Source organism: Protopterus annectens, chromosome 17.part0 (genome assembly GCF_019279795.1).
Source record: "Protopterus annectens isolate FY-2018-M chromosome 17.part0, PAN1.0, whole genome shotgun sequence".
In the NCBI taxonomy this organism is placed as follows: Eukaryota; Metazoa; Chordata; order Ceratodontiformes; family Protopteridae; genus Protopterus; species Protopterus annectens.
In genome coordinates, this window is record NC_056751.1 from 86,092,376 (window position 1) to 86,117,780 (window position 25,405).

Sequence of the window (25,405 nt, forward strand, 5' to 3'; positions counted from 1 at the left end):
CCTCATCTGTCCATCCGCCTAACAAAGATTCTAGGACCATGGACAGATACGGGAAGCGCATTTTCAGTTCAGCGGCTTTCTCTATGCGTTCCCTGAACTATTTGACTCATTTTACACGCTTACAGAGGGATCTAGTCAAAGAGTTGGGAGATACCCTCCAGGGTACTACAGATGCTGCTGTTTCAGAGAAAGTTACAGCACATCTCAACACCCTTACATCCATTGTAAACTCGTCCATGAGGCTGATATCATACGCAGCCGAGGGATCGAGTAGGGCAGCGGCATCAGCGATTGCTCTTCGTAGGCAATCCTGGATGCGCTTATGTTCATTTGCGGAAGCCTTCAAGTCTTCCTTTACTAACGCCCCATTTGATGGAGCCACACTTTTTGGCCCTAAAGTAAAGGAGACCCTTACCCGGTGTGAACAGGAGGGAAAGACTCTGTCTGCTGTCGGAGTCCGTTTTTCCACCCCTTCCAGACCGTACCCCAAAGGGCAATGTGGTGGGAAAATGTGGTTTCGAAAACCCCAAGGATCTTTCCCAAACACACAGGGTGATGCCCTCTCTAGAAGCAGAGGGGGGGGGCAGAGGTGGAAGACGCCGCCCTGGCGGCAGAGGGGGTCCGCAAAACCAATGTGACAGGGATAACCTCCCTGGCAAACCTTTTCAGCACTCCTGAGAGGAGGCCCGACTGTCCTGCTCTGGAGGCAGTCGGGGGTCGCTTAGCTTTATACCCTCAGGCCTGGCAAAACCTTTCTTCAGACAATTGGGTAAAAAGCGTTGTTACCACAGGTTACAAAATCCCATTTCTATCCACACCCATTCCAAAGAGAAAACTCCCAGATGTACCACCCCATCTGCGAGACCCAGCAGCTACAGAAATTTCAAAGCTGCTAGAAAAAAGAGTCATCCAACCAGTCCCAGCGGACCAAATAGGATTCAGAACTTACTCAAGGTTCTTTTTAGTTCCAAAGAAAACAGGGGACTGGAGGCCGATTCTGGACCTAAGCCATCTCAACACCTTTGTCAAGAAGGAAAAGTTCCGAATGGTCACGCTTCAATCGATCCTTCCATTCTTACAGAAGGGCGACTGGATGTGCTCGATAGATCTGAAGGACGCATACTACCACATCAAAATGGCCAGGGCGTCCAGGGATCATTTGCGCTTCCGACTGGGAGCCAGTCACTATCAGTTTCGAGCCCTGCCCTTTGGTCTGACTACAGCCCCCAGGGTCTTCACCAAATGCATGGCAGTGGTAGCGTCTCATCTGAGGCGCCTAGGATTCCAGGTGTTTCCGTATCTGGACGACTGGCTCCTGTCTGCCACCACCAGGCGTCAACTGATACAAGCCAGGGATTACACCCTACAACTTTGTACACACCTTGGAATTTCAGTAAATTTCGAAAAATCTTTACTACAGCCATCACAGCATATCTTATTCATAGGAGCGGAATTAGATACGCACCATTTAGTTCTAAAACTTCCTACAGAAAGAATAGTAGCACTTCAAATCAACATTTCTCTTCTGCTGTCGTCCAGAAAGTCCCCGGCAAAAATTGTTCTGAAAGTCTTGGGTCTCATGGCAGCTTCTCTCATTGCGATACCATTGGGAAGACTGCACATGAGAGTGCTACAATGGCTTCTGTTTGCACAATGGTCATTCCAACAACTTCCACTGACTCACGAAATATTGATAACGAAAACATGCAAATCACACCTAATGTGGTGGTTACAGACTTGCAACCTATCCAGCGGAAGACCATTTGTGCTACCCGCACCGTCAGCGACGATAACCACGGACGCTTCCCTGATAGGGTGGGGGGGCATCTTTCAGGGACAGACAGTCCAAGGCGAATGGACCAATCTGGAGTACAATCTGCACATCAATGTTCTGGAGTTGAGGGCAGTGTTTTTGGCGTTGCAACACTTTGCTCCCCTTCTTCCTCCAGGGACCATTGCAGTTCAGACAGACAACATGTCCGTAGTCTGGTACATAAACAAGCAAGGGGGAACCAGGTCTTACCAACTATGCAGAGAGGCCATGAGAATTTGGCAATGGGCAGAGTCCACCGGTCGCTTTCTGATCGCAACGCACATCCCAGGGTCATCCAACGTCATAGCCGACAGGCTGAGCAGGGCAATACTATTGCCTCACGAGTGGTCCCTCAAACAGTCAGTTGCGAGAAGGATTTTTCGCAAATGGGGCCAGCCTACCTGCGATCTGTTTGCGTCCCCAATGAACGCCAAATGCAGGAGCTACTTTGCCCTATTACCCCCTCCAGGGGAAGTCCCCAGGGACGCTGGTGCACGATTGGCCCCCGGGTCTCCTATATGCTTTTCCTCCATTTCCCTGATTGCAAAGTTTCTACAGAAAGCCAACAACCTTCAGAGGACTATTATTCTCATTGCTCCGTTCTGGCCTCGTCAAATTTGGTTCCCCTTTCTATTGCATCACCGCATTTGGGGACCTTGGATGCTGGACCCAGAGCCAGATCTACTGACTCACTCGTCAGGAGTTCCTCACCCATCTCTAGAATCTCTCCATCTAGCAGCTTGGCTGCTCCGCTTCCCTTTCTAGCCAGGTCGGTTCCCCTTACATCGGCGGTTCAAGATATTTTAGTAGCTTCTCATAAAGTTTCCACTACAAAGACTTACACCAGTAAGTGGAAACGTTTTGTCTTTTGGGCGGAGTCACATCATTTGGACCCTGTTATAGCTCCGTTAAACAAGATTTTAGAGTTTTTGACTGAACAATTTCATGAAGGAGCTTCCCCGGCTACTTTAAGAGTACAGTTAGCTGCCATTTCTAACTATCATGTAGAGGAATGTGGTGCGCCTATTATGGCTCACAGACTTTGTAAAGCCTTTTTAAAAGGTTCTTTTCATATCAGACCACCAGACAGAAGTCCGACATCACCGTGGAATTTGAACCTGTTGCTCTCTAAATTGATGTTGCCACCCTTTGAACCAGCCTCAAGTTGCACATTGAAATTTTTGTCATGGAAAACTTTATTTCTAGTGGCCATTACATCTGCTAGACGAGTGTCTGAGCTTCAGGCCCTTTCTGTCAAACATCCTTATTTAATATTTCATTCTGACAGAGTATCCCTACGCACTAATCCATCCTTTCTCCCCAAAGTTTGCTCTTCTAGTAATATTAATCAGTCCATTGAATTACCCACCTTCTTTAAGAACCACTCTAATAAATTGGAGTATATGTTGCACAAACTGGATGTCCATAGACAACTCAGATTTTATTTGGATAGAACAAAAGATCACAGGAAATCTGATCAACTATTTGTAGCTTTTGCTGACAGCAGAAAGGGTCTTGCAGTTACGAAACGAACTCTTTCTAAATGGCTAACTGACTGTATCACATATGTGTATGAGGCCTCTGATCAAACATTATCAGTAAAACCCAAAGGACATTCCACCAGATCAGTTTCTACATCCTTGGCTCACGCAGCTCGCTTACCACTAGACACTATTTGTGCGGCTGCTACTTGGGCTAAACCACATACATTTATCTCTCATTACAAAGTGGACAGGGTTTCTAGGGATAGGGCAACCTTTGGTTCCACTGTGCTCAAGAACGTTCTCCCTTGAGTTCCTCAGGATCATGGAGCTAGGGACGCTACCCATGTGTAAGAACAAAGGCGAGATTGAACACTCTCACATAAAGAAGTTATGTCCTTACCATAACGCGTTCCATGTGGAGTGTTCATCTCGCTTGTTATTACACTCCCACCCTCCCACCCTTAGGAAGAACGCGTTCGATTTGGTGCCTGGTCTGGAGTATTCTCCTTCTGCTGTTGCATTATTAGTGTTACTATCATACCCTTGGTATGTTTGTATATATGTACTTCTATGTATATAGTTTGGCATGTGTGCGTGCTTTATGTCTGGTTTGCTTGCAAACTAGATCTGAGGTAAAGGCAGAGGGGGATTGTGGGTATTAGATTTCCTCGAGCTTCTTCTCGATGCAGAGCTTGCAGTCGGCCGGCACGGAGCCGAGGATCGGCTCCGAACCCATGTGTAATAACCAAGGCGAGATGAACACTCCACATGGAACGTTATGGTAAGGACATAACTTCTTTTTCTTTCTACTGGGCTTCCTGTACAAACTAGTGACTAAATCCATTTGTGATGGTTTGTGTATACTGACATCAAGAAAATCTATTGTATCAAACAAAAATGTATGTGTGAATCTTAGAAAGTGAGTGGTACTATGTAAATAGTTGATAAAAAGTCCCAGCCTATTTGTAGTGTGTCCCCATAAAAGGAAGACATCATCCACAAACTGTGTGTACCAGAGGATGCTCTCTACAAACTCATTCCCATGCAGTAAATGGTTGGTCTCCCAAGAGGCTAGTGCTAGGTTGATGTAGCTATTTGCACAGGCTGTGCCCATAGCCACACCAACCTTCTGCAGATAGAAACAATCATTAAACATGAAAGCATTGTTTTCTAGGATGATCTCAAGTAAACTACAGAACAGGTTCACTTTGGTAGGGGTATAGATTCTTCTAATATTTAGCAGTTCTCATGCCCTTTCAATACCCCATACATTGGGTATAACAGTAAAAAGGGATATAATATCCATGGTTACAAAAACATAGTCACCACTGATATCTGCCATTTTCTTGTAAAGAGAAGTTAAAAACATCTTAGTATCCCTTAGTACAGTATTACAGGTGTCCAAGACTGGATGCAATTGCTTTTCCACATAAATATCGCTTCTGTGGCCCATCCTCTGCTGGAGATGATAGGTCTCATGGGTGGGTTGGTCATGTTATTATGTACTTTAGGTAGTCCATAAATCATGGGTAGTACAATAGGATGCTCTACTTGAAAATAGTTAAATAACTCCTCAGTAATTTGTTGTGATATAAATAGATCAAAAATGAATACAGAAACCCTGTCAGTAATACCTTTAACTTTGATGTTTGAGATATTGTAAGCATGTGTTGCCATTTAACAATTGCATCATTTGCTGTATATAGAACAACTTATCCATGACTACAGCACTCCCCCCCCCCTTATCTGCAGGTCTAATTTCTAAGCTAGATAATGCTTTCAGTTGTATTAGAGCTTCAACTTCAGCTTGATCTAAGTTATAATACATAACTGATCTCTTTTCCCCAAAAGCATCTCTGATCTCTTTCTCACAAACTGTTACAAAATACACCCCTGGGATCACTTCATTGGCTCTGCTTGACAGAGGCTCAGTTAATTAATCAGTCGGGCGTCGAAAACTGACACACCCTGGCTAGGCTTATAAATGCCCTCTGGCAGATAGCCTAGTACCTACCTATGAACCTATAAAAGTTTCAACAATAGGGTGTGGTTTGGGTATAAAAACACTTGGTTTCTTAAAATGAGTCTCAGTCATTTTTCCTGTATCTTTAAATATAGTTTTTAGCGTTAGTGTGCAACCAAATAGTCTCAGTTCTTTTTAATAAATCAATCATAACAGTTCTCTGTGCTGGATTAAAGGATAAACCCTTATTCAGCAGAGAAATTTGTGCTTCAGTAAGTTTAAAGTTAGAAAGATTGATTACCAACTTTTTGCGTTTCTGCTGCAAGTCGTCATCCTGTTTTGGCGTACCTGCCCTCCTTGTATCTGTTGATACCTGCCCTTCTGTCCTCTGCTTTTGGATCTCTCCCTTATCAGCAGAGCATTGTTTAGGATGAAGGGTAGTACAGGAGTCTGTATTGTCCTCTTCGGGTCTAAAAAAGAAGTAGTAGAAGCTTCCCCATTCCTGGTTACACTGGTTTTATTGGTATCCATTGAGGATGATGCTGATACTGTAGTTTCCTTCTCTTTCTCCTTTAGCAAAACAGGAGGTGTTTCTATGTGTTGCATCATCACGTTTGTAGTATTGGAGTGTTCTGTTGTTGAAATAGATGTTAAAGGGACAGTGCTCTCTGTATTCTCTTGATTTAAAGCAGATCCATGATTATTGGATGTTCCTACTGAAGACATGGATCTTTTCGGCCACTAAAATACTTCTTTTCACTGAAAATCATTAACATCTCTCTGTAATTTCTTCATTTTTATGTTCTGAAGTCTTTTCTCATAACCCATGACACTGTCATATAAATCATCTAGTTTGGTGCCGATAACATCAGCAGGAAACTTTGCAAACAGTTCATTCTGCAGGTTATCAATTTGTTCCACTAGAATTCTTTCTTGGGGCAGGGAAATACTCAATAAGTGCATATAATCATAGCTTAGTTGTAGATTAAGATGTTGCCATTTCTGTAGTAAGTCTGGGTAAGTGTCCCCATATGTGGGCATCATTAATACTATAAGTCCCCTAGGGACTATTTTATATTTCAACGATGCCTCTAGGTGAAATCTTTGCCATTAGAATCTCTTGAATTTATATAGTTTATTTTCTAGGTCTCTGAATGTTTCAATAAACTCTGTATGAGTATTTTGATCTATTACCTCATTCCTTGTATCAGGAAACACTGGATTCTGCATTAGAGGATTAGATTCAATGTTCAACATATGATTGAAGCGTCCATGCTGGTACCTATTAGATCCATTAGCTCCAAGTTCCATATTGTCTCCTTCAGTTATGTCCCAGTACAGAGAAATCCACACAAAGAGAAAGTATAAGTTGAAATGGTCTGTAACTTGGTCAACACTCGATTTTCACCTCTGAGCCACAAAATACGAATAATAAAAATGAACAGACCACAGCTGAGGAATATCAAATAAAACCAATGTTATTTAATAAAACAAGCACTTTCACGATCTCTCTTCCAGCATTCTCTTTTACGATATTAATTTCAACAGTTAGAATACAGTCGTATTTCATTTTTCTGTCCAGCAGGACCCACTGTTAGTACATTTTTTAACACAAGCAACTTTACAAATAGATTTTCATTGCAAGCATCTGTACAAATCAGTTTGATATACAAATGACATATAATTCTTTAAAAAAACTCCAGCCAGCAATGCTGGCATATGTTGCACATCCACTGCCCTACTTCTCCCGGCATAGCCGGCACTACATCACATTGTCACACCTTAACACATGGTTTCCAAAGCAGTCAATTTTACATTGAGAGATAAAAGTCTGAAGTTGTGTGGTGGGAGAGGGCTAATTTCACCTATCTGAGTTGGGAATTGCTGGTGGAAAGTGTATTGTGTGTTTATTTGATTGGGCTGAAGGGAAACCTAATTTAAAAGTTGCTTATTTTAGGTTGTTTATAAGCCTTTGTGTAATGATGAGCTTTGTGCAGCAGCAGTTAGCGGTATCCTCTATAGTTGCAAGCGCTTAAAAGTTCTATTTTTCCCTATAAGAATAATTTCTGAAATTTCTCACAGTCCTGTCCTGCTCTAGGACCAACTAGTTTGCATGCTGTGCAGCATTGTTGCATTTAGTTCACTGTAGATACACTATTACAGACCCAAACCTGTAAGTACCCTTTCTGAAATTTCCACAGTCTCTTACTGCTGAAGGAGCAACTGGTTTGCATGCTGAGCAGCATCACTCCTTCAGTTAGCTGATAATTACACTACTTAAAGCAGCCAAACCTCCTCCAGTTGTAAACACCCTCATTCTACTCCTTTGTAAAACACATATTAAGGACCGTCAACCACAGATAGGCACTTTCCTGCTATCTCTGCAGCCAGATTGATGGACATGGGCATCCTGAAGCAATGTAGCAATTGCCTCATGTTTACTAACACCCACTTCATTCTGGAGCAGACATATCCCAGTACATAATGACACTGGAGGCAAGACACACATATAGACACAAAAAACATCAAACAGGTTGTCACTCAACACTCGCCACACAGTAAGGACAAGAAGAATGCAAAGGTGCTCACATGTAACTTAATCAAGTCTCAAAGGCCTCCCAAACACTGTCCTCAGCAACTCCAAGTGCACACAAACAAGACAACTACCAGCACACACAAAACTACTCCGCATAGTATCTCAATTACGTCCCTCTTACTAGACTGAATAAGAAGAAGATCACAGTTAATTGTCTGTCAGCAGCCAGGATTTGCCACATTATGCATGCACTCAGGTCACTAAACCACAAGCACCAGTATGAGTCAATCATAGTCCATGTGGGCTTAAAGGACCTGAGATGCACCTTCCTGGACTATATGAAAAGAGATATGATTGAGCTCTCAGAATATGTGTCACAGTTTGGTATTAAGCAGCATTCTACCTTCTCAAAGGGTGATGCAACAATACCAATAGAAAATGATTGACTTTAATAATTGGTTTACCTACTGGTGTCACTCCAAGGGAATCCAATATTTTTCAGTTTGGGAGAACATGATTGAAAAGTCATGCTGCTTTGCCAGGGATGGTCTGCACCTGTTGCCACTAGACATTTGGATATTGGCCAAATCATTATCCACACCTGTAGTGCATTTTAGGCATTGCCAAACAAATAAACCTTCCAAACTAGCAAAACCTACTCCTAATAAGCTAAAGGTATTACTGCTCAATGCTAGGAGTCTCAACAAAAACTACTCTCCCTGGAGAATGCTAACATCTGTGAAGTTACTGAAACATGGTTCAAAGCCATGGAAAGCACTCCAGCAATGCAAGGCTATAATGCCTTCCATACGTTTAGACCACCCACTGCACTTGAAAGGGGCAAAAGATGGAGGTGTCTCAATCTACATAAAAGATAAACACAACTCAAGACTGGTCAAACAATATGACACACGAGCTACTCCATGTCCAACTAACCATAGGTAAAATCCCTTACCATATCTTTGCTAACTACAGGCCCCCCACCATGACCCAGGAAAAAAAAACCTACATCATACCTGAATGTACTAGAATCTCTTACTTTTCAGCCCAACACTTTACTCATGGGTGATTTCAACTACTACTTCATTAACTGGGAAGCTTACATGGCCACTAACATGCAGGCTCAAAGATTTACAGACTTTATCAATGCAAATGCCCTGGAATAGCTAGTCTGCACTACCTCTAGGGGTACGAATATTCTTGACCTGATACTCATAAACATGAAGGAGTGTTGCACCTCCCAAGTGTAATGTCCTCACTAGTTAGATTGGATCACAAAGCAGTCTCCTTTGATATAAATATAAAGCTTGAGCTCCCACCTAATGCCAGCATCTTTAAGAACTTTTCTAAGGCTAACTAACTGCTATTAAGCAATGGCATAGCTAATTTCCAAGCTCCCCCAAACTAAAAAAATAACACAGAGGCCTATGTGAAGGTGTACATAAAAGTACTGTATAACCATACAAACAGCTGCATAGAAACAGTAGTACCAGACTGAAATACACCTAAGTCAAACTGTAAAAACAAGCCACCCAGATATAAATAGGTTGTGCAACAAAAGAAAAAAATTCTGTCCAGAAGTAGGAGAGGATGTGCACAACAGGGCAAAAGCTCTCTCAGTTTAAACAGGCAAATTGGGGGGACTATTCAAGTCTTCAAAAAGCAACGTTGAGGCAAAAATAGTCTTCCAAATGAAGGATAACCCTAAGGCATTTTTCAATTATGCCCATAATCTTAAAGACAACACCCAACGATGTGTGCAGTTAGTTGTAGACAGCACCATCTATACCCAGCCAGAAGATATAGCAAATCTGATGGTCAATAAATTCAGCTCAAATTTCATCTCCTGTTACCCCTCAGGAAATACCCTCAACCATTCCTCTGCCAATTATCACAAAAATACAGGTTGTCACTGCCCTCTATAAAGCTAAAAACATGGCTTAGATAGATCCTGACAATATCCCAGCATGCCTCTTAAATAGCTTGAAACTTGATCTGTCAGGCCCACCAGGATCTCTATTTAACAGCCTCCAGACAGGGTTTGTCTCTGCAGAGTGGAGGACAGCAATGGTCATCCTGATCCATAAAGGGGGACCATCAACAGATGCAGGAAATTACAGACCCACAAGTCTGACTAGTTTTATACAGGTCATGTAAAGATTAATCATGGACTTGATAAGTAATGACATAGGAAATCTCCAAAGATTGGATCTAATTCAGTTTGGCTTCATCAAGGGCAGGTCATGCCTGCTCAGTCTTGTGAAAGTCACCAAGGGCATGGATGAGGGTAAAACAGTGCACACTGCCTACCTTGACCTGGCTAAGGCATTTGACAAATTCCCCACCTGGGTATTGTACATAAACTCAAAAATTGGGCATAAATCCCTACGTCCCCAGATGGATAGCCAATTGGCTCTTGGACAGAACACATGTTATTGTAGGGGAATCCAGGTACAGGAAGAGGCCAGTTACTAGTGGTGTACCATAGGGCTCAGTGCTGGGCCTTCTCCTCTTCAAAATGTACTCTGAAGTCAGGGCTAATGTTGATGGCCTTTGGCCGACCACATTTGCTGATGACTGCAAGTTGAGGGCAATCACTGAATTCCCCCAGCAATGGAGATATCCTTCAGAAAGGTCTGACTTAGACAACAAGTTGGTGCCAGAACCATGACCTAAAACTAAGTGCAAAAAATGCATAATTATACTCTTTAGGAAGTCTAATATCCGCTGCAAAGTACAACATTAATACACCCCAAAAAGTGGATGCAGTGATGAAAGATCTAGGTGCACAGATAGTAACCTGAACTTTGACTAGCACTGCAATGTGGCACTGCTTATAAGTAAGGGCATGGCATCCAGATCCAAGGAGGTTATAGTCCCAATTTGCTCAGCACTCATCAGACCAATATTTGAGTACAGTGCACTTTTCAGCATGTACCTGACCAGGCACTTGCAACAAATGAACTGGCCTCAGAGTGTAAGCAACATGTTCTATGCAGATAGTCTAAAAGCTCTACCACTTAACTCTGTTTCCTGACGACTACTAAGGGGCGATCTATGCCTAACCTATAAGGCGTTCTGAAATCTGTCCCTGATGCAACTGTTACAAATCCACAAAACAAACAGCACAAGGATTACCTGATCCAAGGATCTCTAAACCTAGCCTGTGATGTGAACAAAATATGCTGAAAGAACAGATATTTGTCACAGAGATTACCTCTTCTCTGGAACAGGCTACCTATTCATGTGAAGCAGAGCCCTTCCCAGCCCATCTTCAAATGCAATTTGGATCAATGGATGGGGAAATCATAATTCACTCCTGGGGTAGTACTTATGTCCCTTGTGGACAGGGCAGTCTGTAAAATAACCAGAGGTACAGGCAGAAACCTAAGCCATTCTCTAGGTATTGAAAATCTGGGTAAATCCATGTAATACCATCTAGGCTTATAAGGGCTATGAACCTATTAATCACTGGGATTTGAACATAGCATCAACTGATTAAATTTAGTTGTTGAGGTGCTGCTGAATGATACCCTTAAATACACCTTTTTTTGCCAACCTTTATCTGCCACCAATATGAACTTCACAATGCCTTTTATTTATAATATTATTTAAAGGATGGCAACAGTACCATGTCTAACATTGCCATTTGCTGGTATGTGTGACTTCACATAACAGAGTTTGCTGAGATTGTTGACTACAACTGGCATAATGGCTAATGTCTTTGCCTCCCAAGCACAAGGTACATGTCAATCCTGGCCTCTGGCCACTGCTTGTGTGGAATTAGCATGTTTTCTCAATGTTTGTGTATGCCAACAAAGATATGCCAAAAGAGTACACCCAAAGTTGAATGGAATCATGGACAGTAGCACAGACTCTAGGTAGTGCCTATCAGGGAAGAGTTTAGTGGACCAATCACTTTAGGAAATAACTGTGCTCTAAAGTATTTTCTGGTTAGGAAAATGTGGATCAAGACTATCCATTCAGTGTAAAAAATTGCCTGTAGTGGATTTGATTATGTTGACTAATGTCTCCAAAATTAGGCATGGGTATTTGTCTGTGATGAATGGGTTGATGACCTGGCATACTCTGACCTATGCTAGGGGCCCATGATAATGGTAGGAGATGTCTGTGTGCCCTTATTGGCCAGTGTGTGTCCGACATAAAGCCAGCAGCCTTGGATCAGTAATCTGTTTGACAGCTGGTGTCCTTTTGAACAGCCTGGGGTAGCAACAAAGGATTGCTCCACTGAATTAATTACTCACTGATAGGATGCAACTGGAAAGTGGATGGTATGAAGGACAGTGCAGGAAAGCCACTTGATATGGGATCTAGAGTTTAGTACAAAGGGGATGACAGATTAGAAATTGTTTTAGAATTGTGTTGGGGAAAATCTTCTGAAGACAGTGAGGGATGTCAATAGAATTAGTGACAGACTTATGGTAGTTGGACTCCAGTGTAAAGGGATAATGAGCTGATGAACACTGCCCTATGCCCCACAACAAGGTTGTGAATGTGAAAAGGAGGAGTACATTCAGGCAGTATATATAGATCATGCTGAACAATATGCATTAGTGTTGATAAGAGGGGACCTGGATACTCCATATTAGAACAGACAAAACAGGATTTGATTGCTGATTGTATGCAAAGGGGTGGGAACCACAGTAATAAAAAAGCAGAAGCCATTCTAGACTTCTGTCTAGAAAATTGATTGAAAAAGACCGATACATGGGTCACCAAAACGGTTACAAAAATCACATTTAAAGGTGGTCAGCGTGCAACTCAAGTAGACTTTTTCCTAGTAAGGAAATAGCATTGGGGTAGAATTAAAGATTACAAAGTCATCCCTAGTGAAACCACTGGTGGTCACAATCAGTTGCAAGCATTGGTAAGAAAGTGCTCTATGGTCACAATCAGTTGCAAGCATTGGTAAGAAAGTGCTCTAAGGTCAGCAAACTAGGCAGAAGGCCTGGAAGCTGACTGGAATGAAAGCACAGGTTTGAATACTCTGGGCTATAACCCATCAGGAAGTAGAGAAAATAAAGAGTAAAAAAACAATGACATATTCTCCTAGACTGTGTGAAGACTATATGGTAGATGTGTTGCTGAGTCAGATATTGAGAAAATGTACATAGGAAATGATAATCAGATTCAGGAGTCCATGAAGTTATCAAAAGAAAGAGTGCAGGACTTCCAAGATGGTTGCACTTTGAATAACAGTTTAATTTCAGCTCTTCCAATGTGAAAACAGAAATTCAGAAGAGAGAGCCAGCAAACAATTTTTTTTGGGCGGGGGCAGTTAAATTTCAGTAACTGGCTAGTAAGTGCACTGCCTGGGTGTTGGCAAAAAAGAAATTAAGAGAACTTGAAAGAAAGCCAACCACAAAAGATGAAGAAAAACACTGACTGGGAATAATTCTACAGGTATTCAGTAAAAAGAAGTCAAGCTCCAGCTTTTGTGCAAGACATGACTTCCAGTAACCTAGAGGAAAAAATAAGCCAAATGTACTCAGAGCTGTTTAAAATAAATGAAAGTGATGGAGTATATCAACTCAAATAATGAAAACTGGATAAAATGTAAGAAGTTTTAAACAGATATTCAGATGAGATGATAAAAGTGAAAAAACTGGAGGTCAAAATGAAGAAAAGGCTGGCTGATTATGAGACTGCTCAGGAAGATATGTTAGAAAAATAGAATTAGAGAACAGAGCACACAGAGAAAACCTGAGATTTTCTGCTGTACCAGAGAAGCTGGAAGGAACAGACTGCATTCATTTTATAAAAGCACAAATAAGCAACTGGGCTGGTATTCCACAGCAGGAATTGTTAATTGAAAGGGCACATCAAGTGTATGCTCCAACCCTGGCCATGAAAAAGCAACCTAGACCTTTAATAGTAAAGATGTAATCCTACCAGCAGGAGTTGATTCTGACAAAACTCTGGCAGAAAGGCAAAGTACTAAAAGTAGGAGACAGTAGAGTGTTTATGCAAAATGATTACTCACTGTACACCAAGCAAAAGAGGAGTAAATTTATTCCACTAATAAGGGAATGTTGAGAAGCAGGCAAGAGATTTAAACTGCTATATCCAGCTATCTTCAGATTATTTTTTCCTGGAGGGACAAAATAATTTTTTGATGCAGAACATGCTAAGGAGGAAATACAAAAGTTTGTTCAACAAAAAGTGAGCTGTGAAATACAAGGAGATTCTGCTGCTTCTTGTTCTGGTAATAAAGACCACAGAGAGGCTGTGCCAGTGAAAACTTTTCCAGTGTTCCAAAGGAAAATGTTTGAGACACAGAAAAAAATATAAGAGTTTCCTTTTCAACATACTTTTAGTTCTTCAAGTCATCAGTGACTGGATCTGGGAGTTGGAAATAAACAGGAATAAAACCAGCAACTTGGAAATTAACAAATTTTGATTATAAAGCATTAATTATATTTATGAAATATGACACAATAAAACCTGAAAATATTGGACTTTTTTGAATTTGTTAAACTTATAGGGGACTCTAAAGCATATGCTGTACTTCATGTAATTAATATTTAGAAGAACACTTAGGAGAAGGGAAGAAGGATAGAGTTAACTGTAAGTAAAACAAGCTTTTGCTTAACAGTAATAATTGTATAGTGCATGATATCTGCTTGCTATAAAGTTTTCATAGTTATTTTTTCCAGAATAATTGGGGTACTAAAGTAAACTGGTGCTCCTGTTTTTTTCTTTTCTCTTTCTCCTTGTTCTGTTTTAAGAAATTTAGGCAATGCAAAAAAGAAGAAGAAGAAGAAAAGTCTGTTCAAAAGAGTATGATACAAGAAAAAGATGTTTTTTTTTTCTCGTTCTTGCATAGGGGAATGATTGGGTTAATACTCTTGGCTTTATCTAGTAAGATGATTCAAGAGAAAGCAAATAAATAAAAAAGAACATTGAACACAGTAAAGCTGTCCTCTAGGAAATAAATAAATACTTGTAGAAACAATTCTGTATCTGGTTCTCATGTCTTCATGGAGGCAATGTGATACAGAGCATTAAAATGGAATACTTCTTTCTTTTAATGGCTTTCTGTATTTTCTCATTCTGAAAGAGCAATAAAGATAAGACAAAAACAGACAACACTTAGTAAAAGCACAGGCTGTACCATGCATCTTAGCATGGATAACCTTCCTTTTAGGTTAACCCAAGTCTGTGAGTGTGGCTCTCAGTTTGGAACAGTTGTTCCTATTAGTGAGCTAAAACTACAATATTTGAATATGTACATAGTTTTGAGTGTTGTTAATATGTTTTTGGGGTGTATTTGCTTTTTTATGTTTTGTTTGAGGACTTTTAATAAAATAAAATGTTTTGTAAGATGTGACATAGGCTCAAATACACGTAACAAGAAACAACTTTATAAAAGGTCAACCTGTCAAGCATTAGGATGTGCATATAACACAAAAACTGGAACTAGATACTTAAAAAGCTCTTACCAATGAAAAGTGGGAGTAATAAGTTTTCAATATAATGACCCTTTTGCTATTTTCTTTAAATGGTAATGGTCTCACAGATGTACTGTATACAAAAAAAATGAGTAGTGAACTATATTAAAAATGTAGAGTGCAAATAGCTGTGCTACAGGAGACACATCTGGAAAGAACTGAACATGTGAATCAGTTAAAGAAAGGTTTTTAGGACAGTTATTCAGCAGAATACCCAGGACAAAGGAAAAGAGGAGTACTTATATTAATTGCAAGAGGAGCTCCAATAGTCAGAGAAGAGGATAAAAAGATAATGGTAGATATGTAGTACTAAGGGGCAAGTGGCAAGGGAGGAGGATTATACTGGTATGTATATATTCCACATAAAACTGCTATAATGGAGCTTAAGAAAATTCTGGGAGAAATAATCAGTTTTCAGCAGGGAATATTAGTTATAGGTGAGGACTGGAAATTTGATTTGCAGCAGGGAAGATGTGTCTGGGGGCCAAGAAGGGAAGGATATAACAAAGGGAGGGTAGCTTTTTGAAGACATTTATGAAAATATTTGGCATGGAAGATGTGAATGCACTAGTAGGTGTTTGGAGTGAATTTACATATTATTCCCCAAGATACAAAAGCTGGGCAAGGCTAGATGGAACTTACATCTCACAGGAACATGTGCATTTACAGTAATTGAAAGTTTTAATACACATCCAATAACTATTTCAAGATCTTGTGCCAATAATAACTAAAATAAAATCACAGGGTAATGAAATAAAACTGAGACACTGGCACTTTCCCACCTATCTGTTGAAAAGAGAGGAATTTAATGAATAGATAGTGGAAATTATTTGAGAGTTATTAGAGAAGACAGACATTTCTCCTGAAAATATAGCTAGGGAGTGGGATAAAAATTAAAGTGGAGTTTAAAAATAGGGTGGAAATAAAAGAGAGAAAGATATGGTTAAGAAGCAACAATACCTATTTAAAGGAACTGACGAATGTTAAAATATTGCAAAGTAGGGAGGAATCTCACAGAACAAGAAGAGGAGCAATTGCAAAATGTTAAGCAGAAAATAAAGGATTACCTCGATAATATGCATGAGTTTAGAAAGATTGCTGTTAAGCAACTGTTTTTTTGATAATGCCAGAGCACAAAAAATGACTCTGGCAACAGAAAGGGTTGTTGCCAAGCTTAGGGAGCCTATAACAAGGATGATAATAGATCCTATAGAGGTAATAGAAATATTTTGGAAATTTTATGAAAGTCTGTATAAAGCAGAGAAATATGGAGATCAAGAAAAGGCACAAATGGAAATGTTTACGGGATAATTAAATATGCTAAGGTTAGAAGTAAAAAAAAAATGTCGTACCAGGTGCCACATGATCTGTAAAACTAGTTTTACCACACTCATTCCAAACATACAGGAACTTCTGAAGAAGTTCCAGTATATTTGGAATGAAAGTGCTAAAACTACATTATTTTTTTTAAGTATTAAATTGGTTCCACAGTCTGTGTGGCATCTGGTACAGTGTTTTCTTTCTATTTTTGGTTACCTTGTTCACGCTGGTTGGTTTTACATTTAGTTACATGGTTAGAAGTAGGTGAGGCTCAATTACTTAGAGTTAGGATAGTAGAAAATGAGATAAAAATGGTGATGTATAACCAATGTACAGGAAAGTCCACAGGAATAGATGGTATTCTTGTGGATGTTTGGAAGTGAGGAGGGAAAAACTGATAAAGATCTGGAAGGTTTTGTTTAACAATATTTTAAGAGGTAGAGAAGCATCAACATCCTGGATGAAAGTGGTGGTGGCTGTAATACTTAAAGACCCCATCAGATCCAGTTTCATACAGGCCCATTTCAATCCTAAAGCATATGATTATAAAGTGTTTGTCTATAATGGCTAAAACAAATTGCAAAGGCAATGCCAAAATTGATAGACATGGATCAGTGTGGTTTTGTGGAGGGGAGGCAAACATTTGACATTAACAAAACATTGATGATCCTGAGGAGAGATGAATGTAAGAAAATACCACTGCTGGTGGTGAGTCTTGATGTAGAGAAAGCATTTGACAGAGTAAGCTGGAAGCTTATGAACAGAACAATGGAAGCATTTGCATTCCCTGATAAAATTATAAGGTTGATTACAAGGATATATGAGGGATTGGAACTGAAAATTATAGTGGGTGGGTTTCTCTCTGATGATTCCTGTTTGAAGACAGGAACCAGGCAGGGATTTCCTCTTTCCCCTATATTTAGAACTACTGGGAACTAAAATAAGAGACTCAGAAATTCAAGGATATAGTTAGTATGTTAGTCAAGAAAAGCTGTCTCTATTTGCAGATGATATTATTTTACACCTGATAAAACCAGAAAATAACATCTCAGAGTTGTGGAGCATTTTGAGGCAGTTTCACATCTTTTCAGGATACTAAATTAATGAAGCAAAATCAAAGTCAGTAGCTGTAAATTATGTACCCACACAAAAATTGGTTCAGCAATATCCATATTTATGGGGATATGAGGAAATGAAGTACTTAGGAGTATGGATTAAAAAGGATTCTGATGTCGTAGCTAAGAATATGTGGAAAGAGACTAAACAAAAGATAATACAAAAACAAGTAATGGAAACTCTGTATCTTGCTATCTACAAAAACTGAGAAATTGGAAGCTCTGTTATATGGATATGGATAGCAAGATACAAGCAGTCAAAATGTTTTTAGTCCCTTTAGTTTTATACACAGGTCAGGCATATTATTATCAACCTGAGGAGTTGGAGATAATAAAGAGCTGAAGGATTTTATCAGGGAGGGGAAGATGGCAAGAGTCAAGTATGATAAGCTGATTCTTCTAGTTGAACAAGGCAGTTTAGGATTACCTGATTTGAAGGGGTATTTCAGAGCTGCACAGTAAGGCTCCTATACATAACACAAGTAGAAACCTATTATTCAAAGTGGACAGGGATGATGATGAAATGGGAGAAGTTCAAAAAACAAGGAGAGACTGGGATTTGGGATGCAGATCCTTAACGAAAATAATAACCATGCAGGATGTCATATTCATAAAGTATCAGAAAGTTTTCTAAGAACTAAGCCAACACAGGAAAGGAGAGATGAGATTCTGCCAATAGGCATTACTGCAATTAGGGATCCAGACAAGAGGCAAGAGTGGGCTGGAATTTATTGGAGAAAACTGGTAAAAGAATAACGGTACTGGGAACAAATAATTAGAGAGGGAAAGGTAATAGAATGGGAAGGGGCCAAGAATTTATTTGGACTGCAGGGTAGAGATTGCTTTACCTACTGAGGACTGATATGAGTGTAGGCAAAATAAAGAAATAGGGGATTCATAAGCAAAAGCCAAGCAATGGTAGAATTTTTAGTAGACTCTTGAACAGAAGCTGCTGTTAAAAATGGATAATTAGTAGAGCAAATAAAATATTGCATGATAACTATAAGAATCAATCAGAGGAGTTAGAAAATATTGGGAAGAGAAAATAGATAAGCAAGTATGTCTCCCAAATATGCAACAAAGTCTAGAAATTTAGGATCTTTGTTTGGAAGTGTTTACATGGGTATATCTATACTCCAAGTAGACTCCAAATAAATTTTCCTGAGGTAGACAGCATATGTTGGGGGTGTGTTAGGAAAGAAGAGGTAACTGGGAACACATTTTCTGGGAGTGTAATGAGTTGGCAGACTTTACAGATTCCCTGCAGGCTGCTCTATCAGAGATACTGAGTAAGCAAATTGTTGTGACTAAGGAAATGATTTTTTGCACTGTAATACAGAATTGGAATTGCCTAGACATAGCAAAGCCTTGCTGAGTCTAATTATGGTGGCTGCCAAAAAACAATTACTAGAAAATGGAAATCAAAGTCTAAACCAACTTTTCTAGAAGTAGTGAATATACTAACAGAGATGAAACAACTGGAACTAGGATGTTTAGAAAAGGGTAGGAGCAAATTACATAGAAAAAAAATGGAAATTTTAGGAACAATAATTGCAGACGAGGAATGAGATTTAAAAGAAGGCAGGATTTGAAAGAGCTATGTAATGTTTGACTAATATTTGCAACTGTAATGTCAATATGATTTGTTTTTATTTATGTAAGTGTATAATTGCTTATGTCAAAGTGATAATTTAATAAACACGATTCTTGTTTAATTAAAAAAAAATGTGTGATATTGAAAGATTAGAGTGTATTAAAAAATGTGAAGGCATTAAGATGGTGGCACACTTATCAAAAGATTGATTAGAGCCCTCCTAGTATGAAAATTGTAATAGTGAGAAAAAGCCACTAAAGTTTACAAACTAGATAAAATTCAGGTACTGGCTTATAATTACATTGCCTGTATGCCAGCAAATAAGACATTTGGAGACAGTAACTGAATATCAACCAGAAAAGGAGAAGAGAATACTTTATCTGGGAAGAATCTTGAAGCAAAAAGCAGTTCAAGTTTCAGCTTTGGTACAGGAGGTAGCTTCCAGTAATTCATAGGAAAATAAAATCAAAATTACTCAGAAGGGTTTAAAATAAGTGAAACACTAAAGGAATATATAGAATAAAATAAAAGGTTGGAGAACTAGAGGAAGCTTTAATTATCTATTCAGAAGAGCTGATGAATCTGCAAAACTCAGAAGCTGAAATGAAGACAAGGCTGACTAAGCAGAACTGTTTCAAAAATAGCAGTCAGAAGACAGACTGTACAGAAAAAACCCAAGATTTCCTGCTGTATCAGAAAACTGGAAAGAACAGACTGTATTAATTTTATGAAAGTACAAATAAGCAGGTGGATTAGGGTTCTACAGAAGAATTTGTTAGTTGCAGGATCACATCATATGCATGCTCCAAATCTGGACATAAGATATCAGCAAAGAGTTATATCATTTATTTTTGGTTGCAAAACAGGCTAAGGAGAAAAAAACAGCAAAGAGTGAGACAACAAGTAGGAAGATACTCTGCTTCTTATTCTTCTGACAGTAACAAAGCCTATAGAAAGTCTTTGCCAGTGAAACATTTTCAGTTGTTCTAAAGGAAAATAAAGGTTTCAGTGACAGAAAAAAGCACATGACTTGTCTAAAAGAATTAGGAGTACCTTGGATTTGAATATGAGACTGGTGTCGGGAGATGGAGCTGACCAGCAAAAAGACCAGCAATTTTGTGAAACTAGAGAATAAATGGGAGACTGTAAGGCATCAACCCCATTTGTTATATGATTAAACATGTGTAATATAGATTTGAAAGAAGATGTATCTAAGAAAGACTGAAATTTTGTTCACAGTGTAAACAGAAGGTTGAACTGTAAAGCATATACCTCATATTATGTCATTAATGTTTGGAATAACACTGGACTGTAGAAATAACTAAGTTTTTGTTCTTATTAATATTTGTATAAAATTTGTGATATAAATTACAAATTATACTGAAAACCAGTTTTGCATAGGGTGCAGTCAGGGATATTTTAAATGTGAGGAAGAGGAGTCTTATCAATGACTACTCTATATTTTAAAGATATTAAAGCAAGAAAGTAATTTTTTCTTAGTTATAATGCAGCCAAGTGATTTACTCTGGCAGGGTGACAAAGGCTGTACAGAAACAAGTTAAAGTTAATGTAAAGTTGTGATCTTAGGCTGCTGGGGTGGAGGATATAAAACCATTTATTTTTACAGGGGTACATATCTAGATTAATGTTTTTGTTTAAGCTGTAGACAAGGCTTTTTTTAATCATCCCACAAGCCTACATGACTTCCAGAGAAATAAAAGCTGCTTACCTTACACATTCCCATTCATCCTAATTACAGGAAGTGCTTGAGATTATCTGTGGCTTCTTAGCACTTTCAATTCTCTGCCTTGCCTTTTGGTCTCTCCATCACTCCGAGGGTCTTCACAAAATGTCTAGCCCCAGTAATTGCATATTGCAGACTTTAAGGCATGCAGGTCTTCCAATATCCGAGCAAACTTCTCTTTCAAGCAGTCAGTCCAGGAGCATTGGAGTGCAATCTAAACTCTGCCATCTCCATCTTACAGTCTCTGGGTTTCAAAATAAACTACCAGAAATCTGCTACTACCCCCACCCCAGGACCAGATATTTATGGGATGCAGACTACAAACATAACTTATGAAGGTCTCTCTCCCCACTCAGAAGGCTCAAGAGCTCATTTCCTGTTTCCAAAGCCTCATCCCACTGACTCACCTCACTGCCAGTACCTTTCTCAGAACCCTGGGCTTCATGGCATCCACCATTCCAGTGCTTCCTCTGGCAAAACTACATATGAGGAAACTACGATTCTCGAAATCCATGTATATGCAACATGCACATCCCTTAGTGTTCTCGGTTCCCCTTCTCCCTTGTCTGAAGAAGAAGATAACCTGGTGGATTCAACAGCTAACTGCCAACCCCAAATCTCCCACTCCATCCTTTACCACTGGTCCAGGAGATGTTCATAGACATCTCAGACACAGGATGGGGAGCAGCTTTCAGCTCCATAAAAGCACAAGGGACCTGGTCCCCCTCTCAAAGAAGGGAACACATCAATATAAAATAAATTGGGGCACTGCTGCTAGTTCTTCAGACCCTCTTCATCCTAGACCCTCTAAAAAGTTTCACAGACAACATGACTGTTCTCTGGTATGTGAACAAACATGGCGGGACAAAGTCTTATCTCCTTTGCAGACTAGCTCTGCAAGTCTGGGAATTGGTTGTCAAACTTCAGACTCCCCTCCAGGCTGTATATATCTCCTCCAGCCAGAATGTAGTGGTAGACACACTGAGCAGATCCAAAACACAATCCCACAAATGGATGCTTCACAGGGAGGTGTTCCTGGACATTGTACACAGATGAGATACTCTACAAATAGACCTTTTTGCCTACCCCATGAACAGACAGCTTTCCAATTTTGTGAAGGTGAAGGGGATGTTTCTGTATGCATTCTCTCCTCATCCTCACATTCCAAAAGTCCTGCTAAAGATTCAGCAGGACAAACCAAGAATCTTGATGTCAAACCTTTTTGACCAAGACAGCATTAGCTCACTTTGCTTCTGCATTTAGCCAAGGGCAATCACCACAATTTACCCCACAGAATGGACCTTGTCACACAACAAAAAGGAACTCTAATGCATCCCCACTTGTCTACTCTTCAGCTAATGCTGTCGGTGATAGATCTTAATTCCTTTCAGACATCTTTTTTACAGAGAATGTGCTCAGGGCTCTGCAGGAGGCCAGGAAACTCAATAGTAGAAAATCTTACTTATCCAGATGGAAGAGATTTTCAATTTGGTGTCTTTTCTCAAAACTAGGACCCACTGGCAGTAGTCCCTCTGGTTCTCTCTTACTTTTTAATTTCTCCAAATATTTTGGGTTTCTAATACTGTGACAGGAATGGACTCCATTGCTAAGTCAAAGTACAATTAAAGTTCATGAAATTAGTATTGTTTCACTCTTTGATGTCAGCCAAAAGTGCTGTTTGCAGCACTCACAATGTCCCCAGTAATGACTCCTTCTGTAATTTGCATGGAGTTACATCTATTGGTAGCGTATCTAAATAAGATTTTAGACTTTTTTTATAAGACCTGTTGCTCCTCCTACTATTGGAACTATTTGGGTATCTTTCTTCCACATTACTCTCATTTCTGCTTACAAATTTTGATATTTTATAACTTTGTGTCTCTCTGTGTGCAGGACACTGTAGTCACTGGGTGTGGTGATTTCATTATCAATGCTACTTTTGTCTTCTTTTCTTGGACCCCACTATATCTGGTTTTCTAGCATCTATCTTTTGAACTATTGGTAATGGATGATCCCATGTCATGTAGACTTCATCATTTTCTGTGATGCTTTGTGGCTCATGTTTCCAGTGTTTTTCAGTCACTTCAACCCAATAATGTTTGCACAATCCCTAGTGCAGCAGTCTTGCCACATTATTTATTATGCCTTTCAGTATACAGTCCTTCTGCCATTAGTATGTCGCAACCAGCAACTAGATGTGCGACAGTTTCCAATTCTATTTTACAAAACCTACATTTGTCTGCTTCTCCCACATGTCCAATGGACTTTATAAACCAACATGTACATAGCCCACTATCTTGTGCCACCAATATTAACCTTTCATCTCTTGGTTTTAATTCACCTCTCCTTAACCATTCCTGTGTTCGTTCTTCATCAACATGAGGTTCTTCCAGAAGTTTTCTATACTTGCAACTATATTTATGCATTTTCCACATTTCTTGCCTTTTCATCTGATCCTTCACCTTATATTCTTTCTTTTGTTTTTTTTTGGCACATTAAGTCGCTGCCTGATTTTTATCTACTCCTCACAGCAGAGCCAATTTAGTAAAGCAATAATGCTAGAATGCAATGCTAGCAGTGGATTAGTAAGTAAAATTATCAGTGATGAGTGGGAGAATTTCAAAACTCTCACTGATTTGGAACAGATAACCAAAACAGAGCTGAAATTTGTATATAAAAATTCACAAAGTGTGAAAAATGCCTTAGAAAATGACAAAAAAAGAGGCAAATGAGTTGGTACCTACAAATGTGGGCGATGTTTATAATGAATAAGGAAGAAGTCATTTTAAACAGTAGAAATGTGGTTTTAAGTAGTAAAGGATATTTTAACTGTGACTCAAATGGCCTTATTTATTTAGCTCTGTGTGAGATATGTCATTCTTTTTACATGGGCAAAACTGAACGTAAGCTAAAAAGGAGGATATACGAACATCTATATGATATGCAAAACAGGAAGGAAACAAATGCCCTTTTTAAACATTCTTTAATATGTGTCAATGCTAATTATTCCTTCTTTGTGTTGGAAGGGGTCAAAAAAGATGTTAGAGGGGGACAATGGGAAGAGAAATACGATATAAAGAGCTCAGGTGGCAAATAACACTTCAAGCTACATCCCCTCCAGGTTTAAATGAGAATATCTCTCTTGTATCCCTTTTGAAACTAAGGGCAGCTAAATTATAGGATTATATAACAAGGTACTAGCTGCTCATGTGCATTTGATGCTTTTCCTTTTCTTTCACATTTTAATGCAATTTTAACTTTGACCACTAGAGTGTGGTAAAAAAATTACTTTTATTTTAATACAAATGGTTTTAAGTTACTTAGGTTATCCAAGAAATTTAAGTATTTTATGGTTTGATAAATTCATGTGATGTATTTTTTAAGTTTGTAAAATGTATATCATGTTTTTTAATATTTACAAAATTTTATACAAAGTTTTATGGTAGTAGTGTTTTTTTCTACAAGCAAGGTTTTAACATTATTATTCATGAGGACTAATAATGTTTTAAATTGGATGTTTTTTATTGGATATTTAACCTCCTAGAGGATTATAAAAGGCATTAATTGTTCTCTGACCCACATCTGATGAAGTAATTCAAACGAAAATGCTGGTTTTAATGTGTGCATTTATGTGCTTTTGTGCTTAAATTAAAGTTGGATTTTAAAAGAATTCCGGCTGATTCTTGGTCCTGTGGTGCCTTGGATTGTCTTACTTGTCCTTTATCATGATTTAATTGCAAAGTGGTCTGCCATTGTTTCACGGTCACTGTACTGTAGTTGATCAGTGTAGGGTATATCTTATACATTTTTAAGCACTCTCGTATCCTTGAATGTGGGATACTATCAGATGCTTTTTTGTAGTCAATCCATGCCATACTTAGATTCTTCCCCCTTTTACAGTTCCCTACTATGACTTTATTTAACATCAAATGATCCCCTGTTCCATATGACTTTCTTTTATTGCCCTTTTGTTCTGCTGCCATAATTAAGTTTTCTTCTAAATGACTATAAACTCTGTCAGCATTAATTCCTGTGTATAGTTTATACGTTGTTGGAAGGCAAGTTATTTGTCTATAATTTTTGGGGTAGCTTGCAGGCTCACTCTTAAGTAGGAGCAGTGTTTTACCTGTTGTTAGCCAGGCTGGTGTCTGTTCGGGATGCGCATATAGTTCTTACTCATGGCTAAGTCTGTGGAAAGATGTTAATACTTTTAACCAACAGTTAGATACTGCATCTGGGTTGGGTCGGGGGTTTCCAATTAGAGGCGTTTCTTAACTTTGTTTCAATCTCTCTGACTGTTACTTCATTCAATTTCATCTCCTGTACCTTTAAACTTCTTATTCTTTCTTTTATTCATTTAGCAT